Source organism: Papio anubis, chromosome 7 (genome assembly GCF_008728515.1).
Source record: "Papio anubis isolate 15944 chromosome 7, Panubis1.0, whole genome shotgun sequence".
NCBI lineage: Eukaryota > Metazoa > Chordata > Mammalia > Primates > Cercopithecidae > Papio > Papio anubis.
Genome location: NC_044982.1, coordinates 90,216,799 through 90,233,826, shown reverse-complemented (window position 1 = coordinate 90,233,826; position 17,028 = coordinate 90,216,799). Strand labels below are relative to the sequence as shown.

The 17,028-nt window shown below is 42.6% G+C and overlaps 1 protein-coding gene and 1 long non-coding RNA gene across 4 annotated transcripts in view; one reads left to right on the top strand and one right to left on the bottom strand.

Moving 5' to 3' along the window:
* Window positions 1-17,028, top strand: part of IGF1R (insulin like growth factor 1 receptor) — a 317,675-nt gene that overhangs the window by 113,607 nt on the left and 187,040 nt on the right. The window lies entirely within an intron of this gene.
* On the bottom strand, window positions 11,286-15,574 carry LOC103886074. Of its 2 annotated transcripts, XR_004184987.1 has the most exons (4): window positions 15,459-15,574; window positions 13,803-13,923; window positions 12,248-12,422; window positions 11,286-11,841 (listed from the first exon to the last, which is right to left on the bottom strand). It is a non-coding gene; the product is annotated as an uncharacterized LOC103886074 (long non-coding RNA). The 2 variants fall into 2 exon arrangements; XR_649484.3 differs by lacking the exon at window positions 11,286-11,841 and having other exon boundaries at window positions 12,163-12,422.

Sequence of the window (17,028 nt, the reverse complement as noted above, 5' to 3'; positions counted from 1 at the left end):
TCAGGAACTTGCCTCTTTCTGCTGAGGTTGAGGCAGACTCTCCAACCACATTTCCATCCTTGAACTGTTGTCCCTGCCAGAACAGTCTTTGCCTCTGTATCTCTGCATCCCTCCATCCTTTCAGGTCCCATTCAGTCCTTAGCTCCTCCATGATGGAATATTGGTTGATGCATTTATTCCACAAACATTTGTTGGCCACCTTTCAAGTGCCAGGCAACCCTTCTAGGTATGGAGGGGTACAGTGATGAGCAAGCCACTGTTCCTGGCTGCAGAGGGCTCACTGTTTAGTGGGAAAAACAGACAAATCATACATCTTAACTACACAGCCCTTGATTGTTCTTTACCTGCTATATCAGTCAGTCTTGCCTACCTGGCATTTATTCCCTGTTTGGGGGCCTGTATGATGTTCGTTTAGATACTGCAGGGTACATTTTCCCATCTTTGTGATGATGTAGCTTACTTGGTCTGAATAATAGTAATTCTGCACATGTAGAGTGACCATTATATTTGCATAAAAAACATTGGAAGAATATATAAGAAATGAATAAATGTTGTTTATATCATTTGATTTTTCTTTTTTTTTTTTCTTTTTGGTTTTTGAGTTGGAGTCTGGCTCTCTTGCCCACACTGGAGTGCACTGGCACAAGCATAGCCCATCGCAGCCTCAAACTCCTGGGCTCAAGTCATCTCCTGCCTCAGACTTCATTTTGATTTGTGAACCTTGTGATTCTATTACTTATTCCACAAAAAATTTTAAGTGAAAAAATCTTTCAAAAATACGTATATTCCAGCCAGGCATGGTAGCTCACACCTCTAATCTCAGCACTTTGGGAAGCCGAGGCAGACACCTGAGGTCAGGAGTTTGAGACCAGCCTAGCCAGCATGGTGAAACCCCGTCTCTACTAAAAATACAAAAATTAGCTGGGCGTGGTGGCGGGCACCTGTAATCCCAGTTACTCGGGAGGCTGAGGCAGGAGAATTGCTTGAACCCAGGAGGTGGAGGTTGCAGTGAGCCAAGAATGCATCATTACGCTCCAGCCTGGGCAACGAGAGTGAAACTCTGTCTCAAAAAAAAAAAAAAAAAAGGGGGGTGCAAACAAAAAACAGGCCGGGCACATGGTGGCTCATGCCTGTAATCCCAGCACTTTAGGAGGCTGAGGCTGTCCAATCACAAGGTCAATAGATCAAGACCATCCTGGCCAACATGGTGAAAACCCATCTCTACTAAAAATACAAAAATTACCTGGGTATGGTGGCATGCGCCTGTAGTCCCAGCTACTCAGGAGGCTGAGGCAGGAGAATCGCTTGAACCTGGGAGGCGGAGGTTGCAGTGAGCTTAGCACTCCAGCCTGGCAACCGAGCGAGGCTCCATTTCAAAAAAAAAAAAAAACCCTCGACAACATGTATTCCAGTGGTTAGTTTTTCTGTTACAGAGATCACATGTACTCTAACTTGTCAACTAAATTTAAAAGGAAAAGGAAACTTTGAGAGAAAATTAAAACGAATGCAATGTGCATAAATGCCATTTTGATAAGCTCTCATTTCATATTGACATGTTCTGTGGTGCTCGTCTTATATAGCCTAGTTAGGGAAATGTTTTGTTCCAGTCTGGCTTTGTTTTTCTTCATGTGTTCAGGTCTTTCCACTTTCCTTTTGTTAATTTTTGGTGGTGTACTTCAGGATATGAATTGAGGGTTGCAAATAACCTGGAGGGCCTTAGTTGGTTTGCTTGTTTGATTTTAGCAACAGTCAACATGGTACAACTGATGTGGCTGGGACTCCTGATTGTTTTTTTGTTAAAGAACAAAGAATGTGTCCTTGTCTTGGCATGGACTGGGTAGCCTTGTCCACCTCCCCACCCGTCTCTCCTTGTTGGTGAGGCATTGTAAACCATGTTAACAGGTAGCATCCACAGAACCCTGGAAAGGTTCTGAAGTCCCTTTGGAAGCCTAAGGGTTTTGATCTCATCCAGGTTGTAATTTTAAATTCTGGTACAAATTCCTTTGTTACAACTGGGTTAAGTGGTTTTAACCTCTTTTGTGCCTTCATTTTGAATGCTTAGACTGGAAAGTCGATTAGAGACTCCTGACCAAATAAAGCCTACCTCCAAATGACTGGGTTGTCCACATGTGCTCGTACATGTCACATACTTCTACCAGGGCTCTGCAGCTGTGATGCCACCTTGCCCAGCGTGACCTCATTAGCATGTATGTAGCTTTCAGTGGCCATGTACTATGCTTCTAGAGCTTTCTTTCCTATCTTGGGTGCTTAGAAGGGGGTGTGCTTTGTGTGTGGCCAGGCAGAGGTGCATGTTTTAGCTTTTCAGTTCTCCTAAAGAAAACAAATGTTGTTGATAAGACCACTTGGCATGGCATCTGATTTGTTCTTGTGAGGGCTGTATTAGCAATAAATAGACATTTAGTTTGCATATTTAACACCCCATCTTCTTTCAGCCCACACCTCTTCACTACAGCATTGGCTTTTCATTACTTAGTAGAGCTTTTAATTACCTGAAGCTTTCGTGTCTTTACTGGGATATAACTTTTCTCCTTATTAACCAGAAAAAGTCACAGAAAATTTTGTAATTTATAATGGAATGGAGTAATATTCACAAACAGGCTTTAGCAGGATTTTTTTTGTTATTGTATTTTTTTTTTCTTTTTTTACACTACTTTTATCACAAGAAAGAGGGGAACTTTTAGAAGTAAAAATTATGTGCTAAAATAATTAACTATCATGAGTAACACACATAGAATGTTGGTACAGTGTTTGCACCAAAGGAATTACATATGGAAGAATGCTGGGATCTTTTACCAAATAAGGGAAAGTAGAGTTCATTACAGATAGAGGCTTCTAGCACAGAAAAGAGGACATTTTATAAATACTGTGAAGCATTTTCAGAGATAATTAAATAATAGAAAATATTAAACCAATTTGAAAAATTTGTAGATTTTTTCCTAATAACAGTAAATTCGTCTTCGAATAATTCTTTAAACTGTTCTATTTCCAGCTCCACTGAGTGCCCATGTGTTTTCAGAGAAAACAGGAGTCTGTTTTAGACTTCCTCTTTGATACATGTGGTGGAAGATTTGTTTAAAAAAAATTTTTTATAGAGGTAAAATTCATATAACATAAAATTGTCCATTTAAAGGTGAACAACTCAGTGACATTTAGTATATTCATACTGTTGTGCAACTACCATCTCTGTCTAGTTCCAAAATGTTTGTCATGCCGTAAGGAAAGCCTGTACCCCTTAAGCAGTTACTCACCATTCCCCTTTCTGCTCAGCTCCTGGCAACCACCAGTCTGCATTCTGTTTCTATGGATTCACCTATTTTGGATAGTGCATATAAATGTAGTTATATAATATGTGACCTTTTGTGTCTGGCTTCTTTCACTTAGCATAATATTTTTAAGGTTCATCCATGTTGTAATGTATCAGTACTTCATCCCTTTTTATGGGTGAATAATAGTCCATTGTATCCAGTTGTATCCAGAAGATTTGCTTTTCATTGCCTAACTTCAGGGCTTCAGTCTTCAATCTTTGTTCTGAAATGGATATAAAGTTAATGTATGTCTGTCTCTCACCCAATGATCATGCTAACACCTTTTCTTTTTTCTTTTCTTTTCTTCTCTTTTCTCTCTTTTCTTCTCTCCTCTCCCTCTTCTCTCTTCTCTCGTCTTCTCTCCTCTCTCCTCTCTTCTTTTCTCTTTTCTTTTCTTTTCTTTTCATTCTTTTCTTTCCTTTTTGAGACAGTCTTGCTCTGTTGCCCAGGCTGAGGTGCAATCTTGGTTCCCCGCAACCTCTGCCTCCCAGGTTCAAATGATTCTTGTGCCTCAGCCTCCCAGGTAGCTTGGGCCACAGGTGTGAGCCACCACGCCTGGCTAATTTTTTTTTTCTTTTCTTTTCTTTTTGTTTTTATAGAGGTGGAGTGCCACCATGTTGGCCAGGCTCGTCTCAAACTTCTGGCATCAAGTGAGCTAACCACCTCAGCCTCCCAAAGTGCTGGGATTACAGACATGAGCCACGTTGCCTGGCTGTGCCAACAATAATCATTTAGAAGTGTGTTGAGAATACATCCCAATAATAGAAGTGAAAGCTCTTTAAAAAGAAAAATATTCTAAACTTACCACCTGATCTTATGTTTCATTTAGAATGGCTACATTCTTTGCAGTACCCTAGCATTGTAGAAATTCTCCCCCATGATTGCACAATCCACTCCTTCTCAGCCAGCGTGCACCTGGAGTCAGCTTTGTTTGGCCTTAAGGTGTCCATGGTCCAGCAGGGAGAGGGCAGATGGGTCAGTGTTGTCCTGCTAGTGATGAGTATCCCATGGTGGGCATGCTGATGCCACACAAGGGAGATGGTGTCCAGTTCCAGTTCTGTGCATGGCAGTGGTGCAACCCCTTACCAAGGTACAGGTGGGGACCTGGGCTAGGGCAGGAGGAGGAAGGTGTTCTTTACAGACTGCAGGACTTGGAGGCAGCCTGTCGTGAGGAAGGGCATGGGTGAAGGGTGAGCTGGGACCCCAGGCAGGTATGGAGCAGTTCAAGGCCATCAAGTGTGCTTCATTCTTCAGTCATTAGCGTATCTCTGAAAGGTTTTTCATTGAATCAGAATTCCCCTAATTCATTAATTCTAAAGCTTAAGTAAATTCAGTAATAATAAACTATTGATTATCCAAGTGATGAATATAAATCCATAAGGTTTTCCAAATCCCCAGAAATCCCTTTCCTCTCCCACCTGGTTTTGCTGAGCGCCTGTCTCCGTTGTCTCTTTCTGATTCCCACCTCTCACTTTTCCTCCATTTTTCTGCTTAATGGATTTATAGTTTAAAGTAGGTATTCTGAAAATTCCAATTTTATGAATGTTGTAACAATGAGAACTTTGATCCATTGAAAGATAAAAATAATCATTACATTTTATACTTCAAGGGTCATCCTTAATATTCTTCATATTTTTAATATAGTTGCGTGATTTGAGTATTTGAGTTGGGGATTGGATAATGTATTTATCGACTGATTAACTCTCTGTGGGTCCATACGTACCCCTCTTAATATCCCTGTGGTCCCTTTTTAGTCCTCTTGTAAAAACTTGATAATATTAATCTCTGCCAAAGTTGATGCAGTTGTTGTGAGTGGTGGGACGCAAGTGTGTTGATTTATTCTTGGAGACAGCAGAAACAGCAACTGTTTTGTCATGAGCATCTTGTATCTATAATTCTGTGCTGTCAGAATTAATATTATTTTGTTAATTCAGGTTATTGTGAAAATCTCCACAGGAGGTTACTTAAGCAAGTAACAAATTTATGATTCTGTTTGTAGAAAAACTCCAGCTCATCTAGCCAGCTACATTATTCCAGGGCTGCATGGTGTCAGCATAGGGACGAGGCTCAGAGTAGAGACCAAGCGTGCCATTCCCCTCCCTTTCCCCCCGTTAATTGCCTATCAGCCCAGGGGTACCTTCTGGTCCTGGTAGGATTTCCACATGGTTCATTAGAATTCATTTATTTTTGTTTCCATCTGTATTTCTTTTTGTTGTATTCTCTGGATCATTATTTTTAGATAGTTCCTTTTTACATGCATTGGTTAGGTTTTTCATGTAATCTCTCAGTTAAGCGTACTGGAGGATGAGTGACCTCAGTATTTAAATTTTTCATAGGTAGGATGAAATGTCTTTTCTGAGTGTGGGTATTTCTGTTCCATTCTTCTTTTCCAGGCAGGCTTTCATTCCGTGCTGCGGTTTGGATTCAGGGAGTACTGACACTTCTGTCAGAGTCGCTACTGCTGTGAAGTATGGAAGGGCATTTTGATACATGAGGCATATGGAATTTTACCCGGTGGGGCTTGGTTTGTGCTGTTTTCCACCTTTTCATCATATTTTGAAAAACTGAGGCCAAAAGCGAAGTTCATTTTCCCTTTAAAAGCTTTTTTAAAAAATGATGAAAGAGCTTTATTTTTGAATAACCCAGAAAATATTTCTTATTGTTGATAATCTGCAATTTGCAAGTGCAGCGAATCTTGTAGGTAGATTTACCTTGATACCTTTTTTGAAATGGTAGAATTTAATATATTAAAACATGATTTTTAGTTAAAATAGGATGTTAAAGGAATAGAGCGCATGAACAAAAAACTTTCCACTTGAACCCATTTTGTTTCATCTGGCAGTGGATATGGTGTCCCTGGCAGGATAGGGCTTCCACCTCCTGCTGGTGCCAGTAGGACAGGGAAGAGGTGGGGAACACTGTGTCTCCACCTCCCAAACGTCTTACCTCCCAAGTCAGATCTGTGGCATTGTTTGAATACTTGGGTGTTTGTGTGTGGGGTGATGTTTTCCTGAGAATGTGGTAAAATAATAGAAGGTCCCAGGGTTCCTCAGTCTGCAGACCACAGCTGAGTGAGTGGTGGTGTGTGCCTCTAGTCATGAGGTGAAGCATAGGTGAAATTCCGATCCATAGGAAGACAGACAGACTTTGCAAGTTAGTAAGCTAACTTGCTACAGGAAATGGTAGACTCCTGTGCTGGCTGCCAAATAAAAAGCCTTTCTCCACAGTTCTGTTCTCATGTACACCTTCAGGACCTTGGATGAGCTCGTGTGTTCAGGAAATTGGGCACCGAGATTTTTTTTTGTATCTTTGATTTTAGTTGATAAGTAGCCCTTCCAAGGAAAGTACTCGTTGGATGCCCGTTCTACACTGTGGCATTGTGCAAGAGGTATCAAATTTTAAAGTAAAAACGCACAACCCGGCCAGGTGCGGTGGCTTACGCCTATAATCCCAGTACTTTGGGAGGCTGAGGCGGGTGGATCATGAGATCAGGAAATGGAGACCATCCTGGCCAACATGGTGAAACCACATCTTTACTAAAAATACAAAAACTAGCTGGGTGTGGTGGTGCATGCCTGTTAATTTCAGCTACTCGGGAGACTGAGGCAGGAGAATCAACTTGAACCAGAGAGTTGGAGGTTGCAGGGAGCCGAGATTGCGCCCCTGCACTCCAGCCTAGGTGACAGAGCGAGACTCCATCTCAAAAAAAAAAAAAAGGCTCATCACCTGGCACGGTGGCTCACGCCTGTAGTCCCAGCACTTTGGGAGGCTGAGGCAGGCGGATCACGAGGTCAGGAGATCGAGACCATGCTGGCTAACACGGTAAAACCCCGCCTCTATGAAAAGTACAAAAAAAAAAAAAAAAATTAGCCGGGCGTGGTGACTGGCACCTGTAGTCCCAGCACTTTGGGAGGCTGAGGTGGGCGGATCACGAGGTCAGGAGTTCGAGACCATCCTGGCTAACATGGTAAAAACCCCGTCTCTATGAAAAGTACAAAAAAAAAAAATTAGCCAGGCGTGGTGGCGGGCGCCGGTAGTCCCAGCTACTCGGGAGGCTGAGGCAGGAGAATGATGTGAGCCCAGGAGGCAGAGGTTGCAGTGAACGGAGATCGTGCCACTGCACTCCAGCCTGGGCGACCAAGCAAGATTCCATCTCCCCCTCGCAATGAAAAAAAACAAAAACAAAAACAAAAAAAACCCACGACCCTGATCTCTCAGAGCTTCCATATTAATACATCTATACAATGTGAAATGCAAATCCACTTAATATTTGTTGCAAAAATAATTTATTTGACCTGTTATTTTAACTATTTGACATAAAATCTCTAAATCAAAATAATCAGCAACAGTTTTAAGTGTATAAATATGTATTTCTTTCAGTTCTGTGAACATTTTTAGACAGGAAGACTCTTGATCTTTGTAAGCAAATAGCATCAAAGAATAACATTTCTGCACCTTTGTGGTGTGTACCTTGTGGCTAATTTGTCCATGAAGGGATAGGCATTGTGTTTTGTTGCTTAAGTCATGTAAGGCTTTTAAAGCATTTCCAGACTCACCTATTTTTGCTCTAAGGGGTATAAGGTGTTAAAAATGAATGGAAGTTAACTCATTCTCACCTTGTCTGCTGACTTCCTTTTGTTCTTTTTCTGTAAGAGCTCATAAAGCTGTATCCATCAGCTGCTCCCAGGGGCCTTCTAAGGCCTCAGTCCAGCAACAGTGCTACAGATGAGGAAGGGAAAAAAAGACAGTATGTCATCATGTCATTCTTTTAGACTTGGTAAGAAGTATATTCAAGCAGATCAGATGCTCTCAGAGTCACAGTGTGTTGTACAGCTAGTAATTAAAGCTGAAGTCCACATTGAATAAGAAATAATTTTTTATTGATTGCTGGCGTTTGTGAAAAAGGTTTAATTAGACCAGGATATGGAGGGGACTTATCGACAGTGCCATTATACATTGTTGACATGGTTACTTTCTGTATCTCATTTTGCCTGGGAATTTGTCATTCTCTTCTACTTTCTTATCAGTAGCACTGCTTTTACACTTATTAGCCATAGCTGTTTGTCTTGCTTATTTGAACTTGTACATGGCACATGCCCAAAGGTTTTTCCAGGCAAAATTTCTTTAAAGCAGGATTTGAGATTTTCCATCCCCTTCCATCTGGTGGATTATTCCGGTGAGTGTTAATCTCCTGTCTTTGTCTTAGCCTCTCTGTGGTCTTTGGTTGCCTCCTTGTTCTCTGTAGATCTCTGTGTTGGTCATTAACTGTCAACAGTCAGCACTTGCTGCCTCTCAAGCCTCTTCCCTTCCTGGCTCTGCCCTGGTTTTTCTCTCTGACAGGGATCTAAGTAAGTTGGAATTCTTTCCAATGTGGAATCCTAGGTGTCCACCGTGTCATTCTGACTTCCAGATAATAATGAGTGTGATCATGGGCAGAATGAATGTCTCTCTGCTGGGATTAAAAGTTAGGGGAAGGCAGAGACAAATATCACATGTTCTCATGTATATGTGGGAGCAAAAAAGTTGATCTCTTGGATGTAGAGAGTAGAGTAATGGTTACCAGAGACTGGAAAAGGGGGTGGTGAAGAGGGGTAGAGATTGAGTGCAAACATTCAGTTAGATAGAGGGGAATGCATTCTAATAGGGTGACTATAGTTAACAGTAATTTACTGTATATTTCCAAATAGCTAGAAGATTAGAAATGTTCCCAACACAAAGAAATAACAAATATTTGAAATGATGGATATTCTGATCATTAAACATCGCATACATGTCTCAAAATACAATATTTACCCTATAAATATGTACAAATATTACACATCAATAAAAAGTAAAAGGGGAAGGCATAGGTTTAGGCATAGAGTTTCACCCTAAGGACCTTTTGACAGGGAAGACCAGGGATGGTTTTAGGGTGTGGGGAATCTGTGTAAGTTGGCCATAAGCGGTCAACAGGCGGCAATAACTGTCTCAGGTCCCTCCGGCTCCCAGCCCTGTCCTGGTTCTGCTTGCCAGCAGGGATCTAAGTTGGAATTCCTTTCCAACACAGAATCCTGAATGTCTACCATGTCAAAATTGTGTCAAAATTTGTCTGTATGCGTTTTTCTTGGTAGGAGGGTCCCCAGAAGACACCACATTCTCAGAGACTTCTGACCCCTAAAACTTTAGAAATCAACAGTCAATAAAAAGGTCCCAGTTGTGTCTTCTTAGTCCCCATGGCAGTACATTTGAACATTTAAAGGTGGAGAGTCACTGCTGAGGACTTTGTTTTGTGGATGAAACTTTGAATGAGGATTGTTGGTGAGAGTTGGATTGTTGTTATATGAGGAAGTGCACCTTGGAATCCAATGGGGTCTTCACGGTGGGAGAGTCAGCTGTGGCACTGTTTGTATTCCATTCATCTTTGATCCCTCCATCCAAGTGCCCAATGTGGAACTCAGAAAGATTACTAACACATACCCCCTGCTGCTCTTGTTTTTCTAGTGTGTGCTAGGACCATTTACATTTAGTTCTTTGGAGAACACAACTACTTAGGATTTTTATTGTTGTTGTTGTTTTCCTGTACATTGTCTTCTTATTTCCCTTCTTCTGGGTACCCACCCACCCTCTCTCCCCTTCCTCACTGCTGTTTCGTAGGGGTTCCCAGGTTCCTGTGAATAAAGCAAACCAATGTGCAGATGTGTGTGCTTACACGTGCAGACGTATTTGAGGAGGTAAGAGAAACCTGCACAAGGCTTTAGTGAGTAAGCTGAGAAGTTATTTATATATAGTGAGACCTAGTAAATGGTGATGTTGCAGGTGAGGCAATTTATTTGGTCAGAATATGCCTCCAGAGAAATCACTGGTGAGGCCTGCATGCACGTTGAAGAGTATCTTAGATCTAGGCTTGGGTTCCCCCCTGCAACTCACTTATGAATAACAACTTGTGCAAGAGGTTTAAACATTTTCTATAATGAAGGGGGAAAAAAATTAAGGTTAGGGTTAAGCTTGGATTGTTTGCTGATTGGTTTGGATATTGGCAATTGCTACAAAGCCCAGGGTGTTCTTTGTTTATCAGCAGCAAGCTTATCAAGTTATTGACGTTCAAGCTGAGTTTCCTTGCCTCCCTCCTTCCTTCTTCTCCACTGACATTTTTTTTTTTTTTAAATAGGTAGGGAGGCATTTAATCTTGTAACAGCATGAGAATAGCTTAAATGTCCCTCTTCTAGCAGTGTGTTTATAGCAGCATAAGTAAGGAAAGCCCGGCTTGCACAGCTGAGCTCTAAAGTGCATACATCCCTTTAGTTCTCATGCACACACTGACCAGTGAGACCCCCAAACTGCGAACAGAGAATTCTAGTTGAAGTAAAAGCATGAAGTTTTTCTTTATTGACCAAGTAGCAACTGTGGAATCATTTGAAAATTTCTGAAAACGTGAAACAGGTGTTTATAAGGAATTTTCTGACTTAAAAAAATTTGTGAAATACCAACTTTACTAAAAACGAGTAATACATAATTTTTTGATTTATTGATAATTTCTAGTCTGGAAAAGAATTTCTTGAAAATCACTGATATTTTTAGTATACTGTTTTCAAATTGAGTCCTCATAGTGTGGTCGGCTCTATTCTACGGAATTAATATTGAACAAGCTGTTCTGAACCTAAGAAAGGTTTGTGAAAAATAAGCATGAAGGAAGAGTTCAAGAGATCACTTAAAAAATATTTATTTATTTATTTATTTATTTATTTTTTAAGAATTAGGTCTCTGTTGGCCAGACTGGAGCACAGTGGCACAATCATAGCTCACTGAAGCCTTGAACTCTTGGGCTCAAATAATCCTCCTCTCTTAGCCTCCTTAGTACCTAGAACTACATGTGTGCACCACCATGCCCAGCTAATTTGTTTATTTATTTAATTTATTTATTTTTACTTTTAAAGAGGTGAGATTATAGGCATTAGCCACCGTGCCCAGCCAAAAGGTCACTTTTTTTTTTTTTTTTTTCCCACTTGTTGGGGAGGAATGAATAACAGGAACACTAGTCATGATTTGATGTGTTTTTTTCCAGGGCAGACAAATAAAGATCATATTATGATGTTTGTTATCACAGAATGTGTTTGTTTTTGATAGGGGGTAGGTACTGAAGGCTAAGTGGTTAGAATCATTCTTTTTCTAAGGGTATAGTCATTAATACTCCTTGATTCAAATCACTGTTACTTAAGTTATAAACACGTGGATTTATTTTCTAACCTCAAAATTATAGTATCTTACCACATACTTGCATGCCTTTTTGAGTTAACTGTTGGTGATGATTCTTAGCTCAACTGTGGCCAACTATGGGTAAGAGAATTAGAAAGTTGTTTTCAGTGTGTGAACTTTTATGATTTTCTTCCTTGGTTACTATACTCAGTTTTTTCTTGTTCTCTTGCTATACAAGATGAGTAGCTGGTGACTCAGATGTCCCCCATGCTGCATGTACAGTCCCATCCAGAGAATGTTGTGGGCTGTGTAAACCTTGAGGCTCAGAGTGGCTGCCATTTTCCTAAAAGAGAAGTATGGCTGCTGTTGGCTTCAATGTTCAACTTTACAAAAATTCACATAATTAATGAAGATCAAGACATCTGCAAACATTAATGTGATCACAAAGGATAAATCAATTCCCTGAGATGGGAAAAAGTTAAAAGGCTAGTTTGCTTACTACTCCAATCAAGGCCTTCTCAAGAAGTATGTGAAATTTTGACACAAGGATTAACATGGAGCATTACTTAGGCCATGGGGTGCCTTGGGGGACATGGATCGGCAACCATTTCCTTTTGCTCACAGCACCCAGATTTTGTTCTAGGGACCACTCTTATCTGCACTGCATAGCAGCCACGCATTTTGGGTGAAATTAACCCCAACTAGCATTAGAGCATCCTCCCTTCCCCAAAAGATGGACTATACCCTACCCTGTAATCAGCAGGGAGGCATTTCCTGGCCACAGCTCAGGTTGATCCCTTAGAACGCTGCTCAGAACTGTGGTTTGGTGGTTCTGGGAAGCAGTGTTCTCTCTGGATGTGAATAAGGGTCCACATAGCTCCAGTAGGTGTCTGAGGACATCTTGTGATCCGGAGGGAAGCCAACCTAAGGACAAAGTCATTGTGGGGTGAGAGACAGGACTGGAAGAATCACTGAAAACTGCAGTAGTAGCCCAGAATAAATTGTGCCTGAAACCTACCCTATTTTTGTATTTTTCCAGTTTTAAGGAAATAAATCCCCTTTATTGTATAATCAGTTTGAATCAATTATTTTTATCTCTTTTTGGGATTGGTTTTTGGTTAATCTCAGCAATTCAGAAATAGCTGAAGAACTATGCTGTGGGTTTAGACATCATGCTATGACAAAAAGAAGAGGATCTTAGAAGCATGGGACATCTCCACTGGAAGTTTTTTTTTTTGAGACTCGGAGTCTCGCTGTGCTCCTAGAGCTGGAGTGCAGTGGCCTGATCTCGCTCACTGCAAGCTCTCCTGCCTCCCTCAAGTTCATACGGCCATTCTCCCTCAGCCTCCCAAGTAGCTGAGACTACGTGGCTACCACCACCACTCGGCTAGTTTTGTATTTTCAGAGACGCGGGTTTCACCATGTTAGGCCAGATAGTCTCATCTCCTGACCTCGCGGATCCACCGCCTCGGCCTCCCAAAGTGCTGGGATTACAGGCTTGAGCCACCGCGCCCGGCCCATTCACTGAAGTTTTATGAGCCTTTCCTGAATCCCTTCAAATCAGATTCAATTCTCTCTCTTCTGTGCTTAGAAATGCTGCCTGTTAAGTCGGGTTGGCTACAGCACCCATCTCGGATCCCTTGTGATTCAAATTGTAAAGCAGATTCTTCTGGTCTGAATATGAGGCCAAAATACAAGACAGATCAAAAATGGAGAACATATTGCAGATTTCCCCACAAAAGATTGAAGGATGCATTTACCATTCATTGCACAAGAACTGCAGTGTCTGTGCTTTTAGGCATGGAAAATGCAGGGTTTGACTATAGAGTTTAGACTTTAAAGTTGAGAATTGTTTCTTTAAGAAGAAATATAGAATATTATTCAGTCCTAAAAAGGAAGGACATTCTGACACATGCAACAACATGAATGAACCTTGAGGACATTATGCCGAGTGAAATCAGCCAGTCACAAAAGGACAAATACTCTATATGATTTCATTTAGATTAGGTTCCCTAGAGTAGTCATATTCAGAGACAGAAAACAGAATGGTGGTTGCGGGGGGTTTGGGGAAGGGAGCGAAGGTTTCACTTTTGCAAGATGGAAAAAGTTCTGGAAATGGCTGGTGGTGATGTTGTACAACAGTGTGAACGTACTTAATGCTGCTGCACTCTATACTTAAAAATGGTTAAAATGGTAAATTTTGTTATGGATATTTTCCCACAATTAAATTTAAAAGAAAGATGAGTAGTACTCGTCTCATTATTGGATATTACATCAGGGAACTGGAGGTAGGGTCGCACTTACTGGTTTCGTAACTTGGGAACCACACTCCTACTCCAGCTGTGCAGCCCCAGGTTTGAGTCCTGGTTTCTTTGGAGGTTGTCTGACTTGGAGGTTAATAATAACCTGCCTTAGTCCCAGAGTCCTAAGAGGGAAAATAGGTTATAATACCTGAGTCCATGTGCATCAAGCCCTTGCTGGTGCCAGGCCCCTGGAGCACTCAGAAATGGATGACCCCCAGCTGGTTCAGGCCAAGTCCTCCCTGGTGTAGCAGGCAGGGCCATTGCCTCACTCCCCTCCACCTCCACCTCCACATGGAAGGTGCCTTTTGTGTCCTGCCCCATCTCTGTTTTAACAGTCACAAGACTGTAGGCAGATCTAAACTTGTTTGCACATTATTATCACCTGGGGAGCTTTTCAAATTCCAAAGTCAGGCTGCCACCCCCACCTCTAGACCAACTGAATCACCATTTCTAGGGGTGGGACTGGGCATCTGTGTTTTCGAGGCTTCTGGGTGGGTACCTTGTGCAAACAAGTTTAGGGACCGTTGCCCTAGGCATTGTTCTTCCCCTCATGTCTCAACCTGGGCCTCCTACCACTGCCGCCACCACCACAGCTATGCCACCTGGGAAGTGTCCCAAGCCCCCACTTGTGGGGGAAGCAGCTGGGGAGGGGTCTTTGGCCACCTCTGCAGCTGTAAGGATCAGAGCACCATCTGGCTTCTGTGCCTGTGGCCCCTGCTGGTGCTGGGCCCCTGGTCCGCACTGAAGGATCCAGGCGGAGTACAGTGGGTCTCCCAGGGTTTCCGATTCAGCAGGTCTCAGGCTGATTGGATGATGAGAATTTGCATTTCTGTCAAGTTCCCAGGTGATCCTGTTTGGGGTCTGGGACCACACTTTGAGAACCACTGCTCTATTAAACAAATCTTTGCAAATTAGGGAGGTGTGTTGTGGGAGGAGGAGACTGATAGTTGAAAGAATATTTGCCTAAATACAGTGCCTAGTATTTGCCAAGTACACAGCCTTCTTTCTGGCTTTAATCATACAGAGACTTTCTCAATCACATGCAATTGCACATCCTTTAAGTAGCTTTTGACTGACTTTGATTTTCTCTTTGTGGTGATTTTCCTTAAACTCTTGAAGGGAGGGTGGATGGGGCAAGAGAGATTTTGTTTCTTTATTTTAATTAATTAATTATTTTTTATTTATTTATTTATTTATTTATTTATTTATTTTTTGAGATAGAGTCTCACTCTGTCTCCCAGGCTGGAGTGCAGTGGTATGATCTCGGGTCACTGCAACTTCCACCTCCCGAGTTCAAGCAATTCTCCTGCCTCAGCCTCCTGAGTAGCTGGGACTACGGGCATGTGCCACCATGCTGGGCTAATTTTTTGCATTTGTAGTAGAGATGGGGTTTTGCCATGTTGGCCAGGCTGGTCTCAAACTTCTGACTTCAGAAGATCTGCCTGCCTTGGCCTCCCAAAGTGCTGGGATTACAGACGTGAGCCACTATGCCCAGCCAGATTTTATTTCTTTAAAAAAGAAACTAGTTAACAGGACACTTGCGTTCTTGGTACTTGATTTTGTCAGCATTATTTATAAGAGCCTCTTCCCTTCTTCCCCCTACCTCCCTGTTGAGCCCAGGCTCTGAAGTAGTGTAGGTGCGCATGAAGTCCCCTACCTGCCGTTTGACCAGACATTGGTGCCGGGCGGCCCTCACCTCCACCTCCTCTCACCTGAGGCCACAGCGGTGTGCAAGGTTGTGGTCTGTCTTAAGTGTGTTTTCAAAGCGGCTGTTTGGTCTGTGCCTTGGATGTTTTTCCACAGATAAGCCCTAAAGAGAGCCACATCTTAAAACGCCCGTGACCTTGAATGGTCTTTCCGGAGGGGCGGCTGGATTTGTGCTCTTATCGTCTCAGGTATGTGTCAAGCCACTGTTGGTTCAGAGCTGGACACAGGTGCTTAGGAAAATTCCTCACTGAAGGGTTTTCAGGATTTACAAGTTCTTGCTGTTTTTGTGACCTTGTGTGGTTTCTGGTTTCACAGAAGGCTTTGTTTCTTGGTTCTTGTTGCTGCTTTCAGCCTTGGCCTGTAATCACTGGGCGCCAGGGAGGGCTGCGGTCTGTTTCCCAGGGTGTGCTCAGGGGTGTGCTCAGTTACCGTGTCGTTCACATGTGTTGCTGCAGCGGCAGAGGTCCAGGCAGGAGGGGCCGGTGTCCCGAAGCACACTCAGTTGCTAATCAGGGCCTTTGCTTGGATTTTGCACTTGCACCAGTGGAGACATTCCTCGGAGCTACTCAGTGTGGTTTGTTTTAAGTGGGCCATCCCTTAATTCATGTGACTTGGAACTTGGTTAATGTGCTTTCCAAGGTAAAAGTTTAGATGCTGTTTGTTAAACCTTTCAAAGAGGGAAGAAGGTTGCCTTGAATTCAGTTCCAGGGTTTGGGAGTCTGAGAGGGAGGTGGTTAGGGACCTGGGGAGGCCCTGAGAAACAAAGTGCTTGTTAAGGACACAGTCTGCTCTCCAACCTCGGAAGTCTCTAGACTTCTAAAGAAGTCCAAGCAAGGAACGATGACCAAAGAGGAACCTCAAGGGTGCAGGCAACTCTGGGATCTCAGGCAGCACTTCTCAGTGATGGAACGAGCTGCCGAGGAATGACCCCTCTGGGGACTGTCCAAAGTCAGAGCAGGCACAAGCTTAGCTCTCCAGGCCCCATACCATGGTGGGCAAGAGGGCGGTAAGTGCATCCTCACAGCTGACGGGGAGAGCAGCATTTCAGCCTAAGGAAAAGAGAACCACACAGATGCAAGAAGAGGTCTGCACTTACTCGCCTGGTCATGCAGAGACGGAGCTGGGAGCAGCTGCATGACTTTTCAGAGAGGTAGCACATGTTTACTGTAAGGGTCCCAAATGTAGACCACTGCAGATGGTAAGGTCTAGATGGAAGGACCAATAGTAGGGAAGTAGGGGAGAAGAAAGTAAAACCTTACAGTATAAAGACCCATAGATGCTCTTTTGTTTTTGATATGTGTACAGTGGGTTAGGTATTGTCATTTATTGAGCACCTACTGCATGACAATGACAGCAATGACAATGCAGAGCTTAATAAGAACAGGTTCTAGAGTAATCTTTTAGGGGGTAGGGACAGAACAGAAATGGATAATTATGCCACTGTCCTGAGAACATGAGAGAGTGCTGGTGGACCAGAACAGCGACATATCCCCAAGGGCGACGGAAGCCTTCACAGAAGA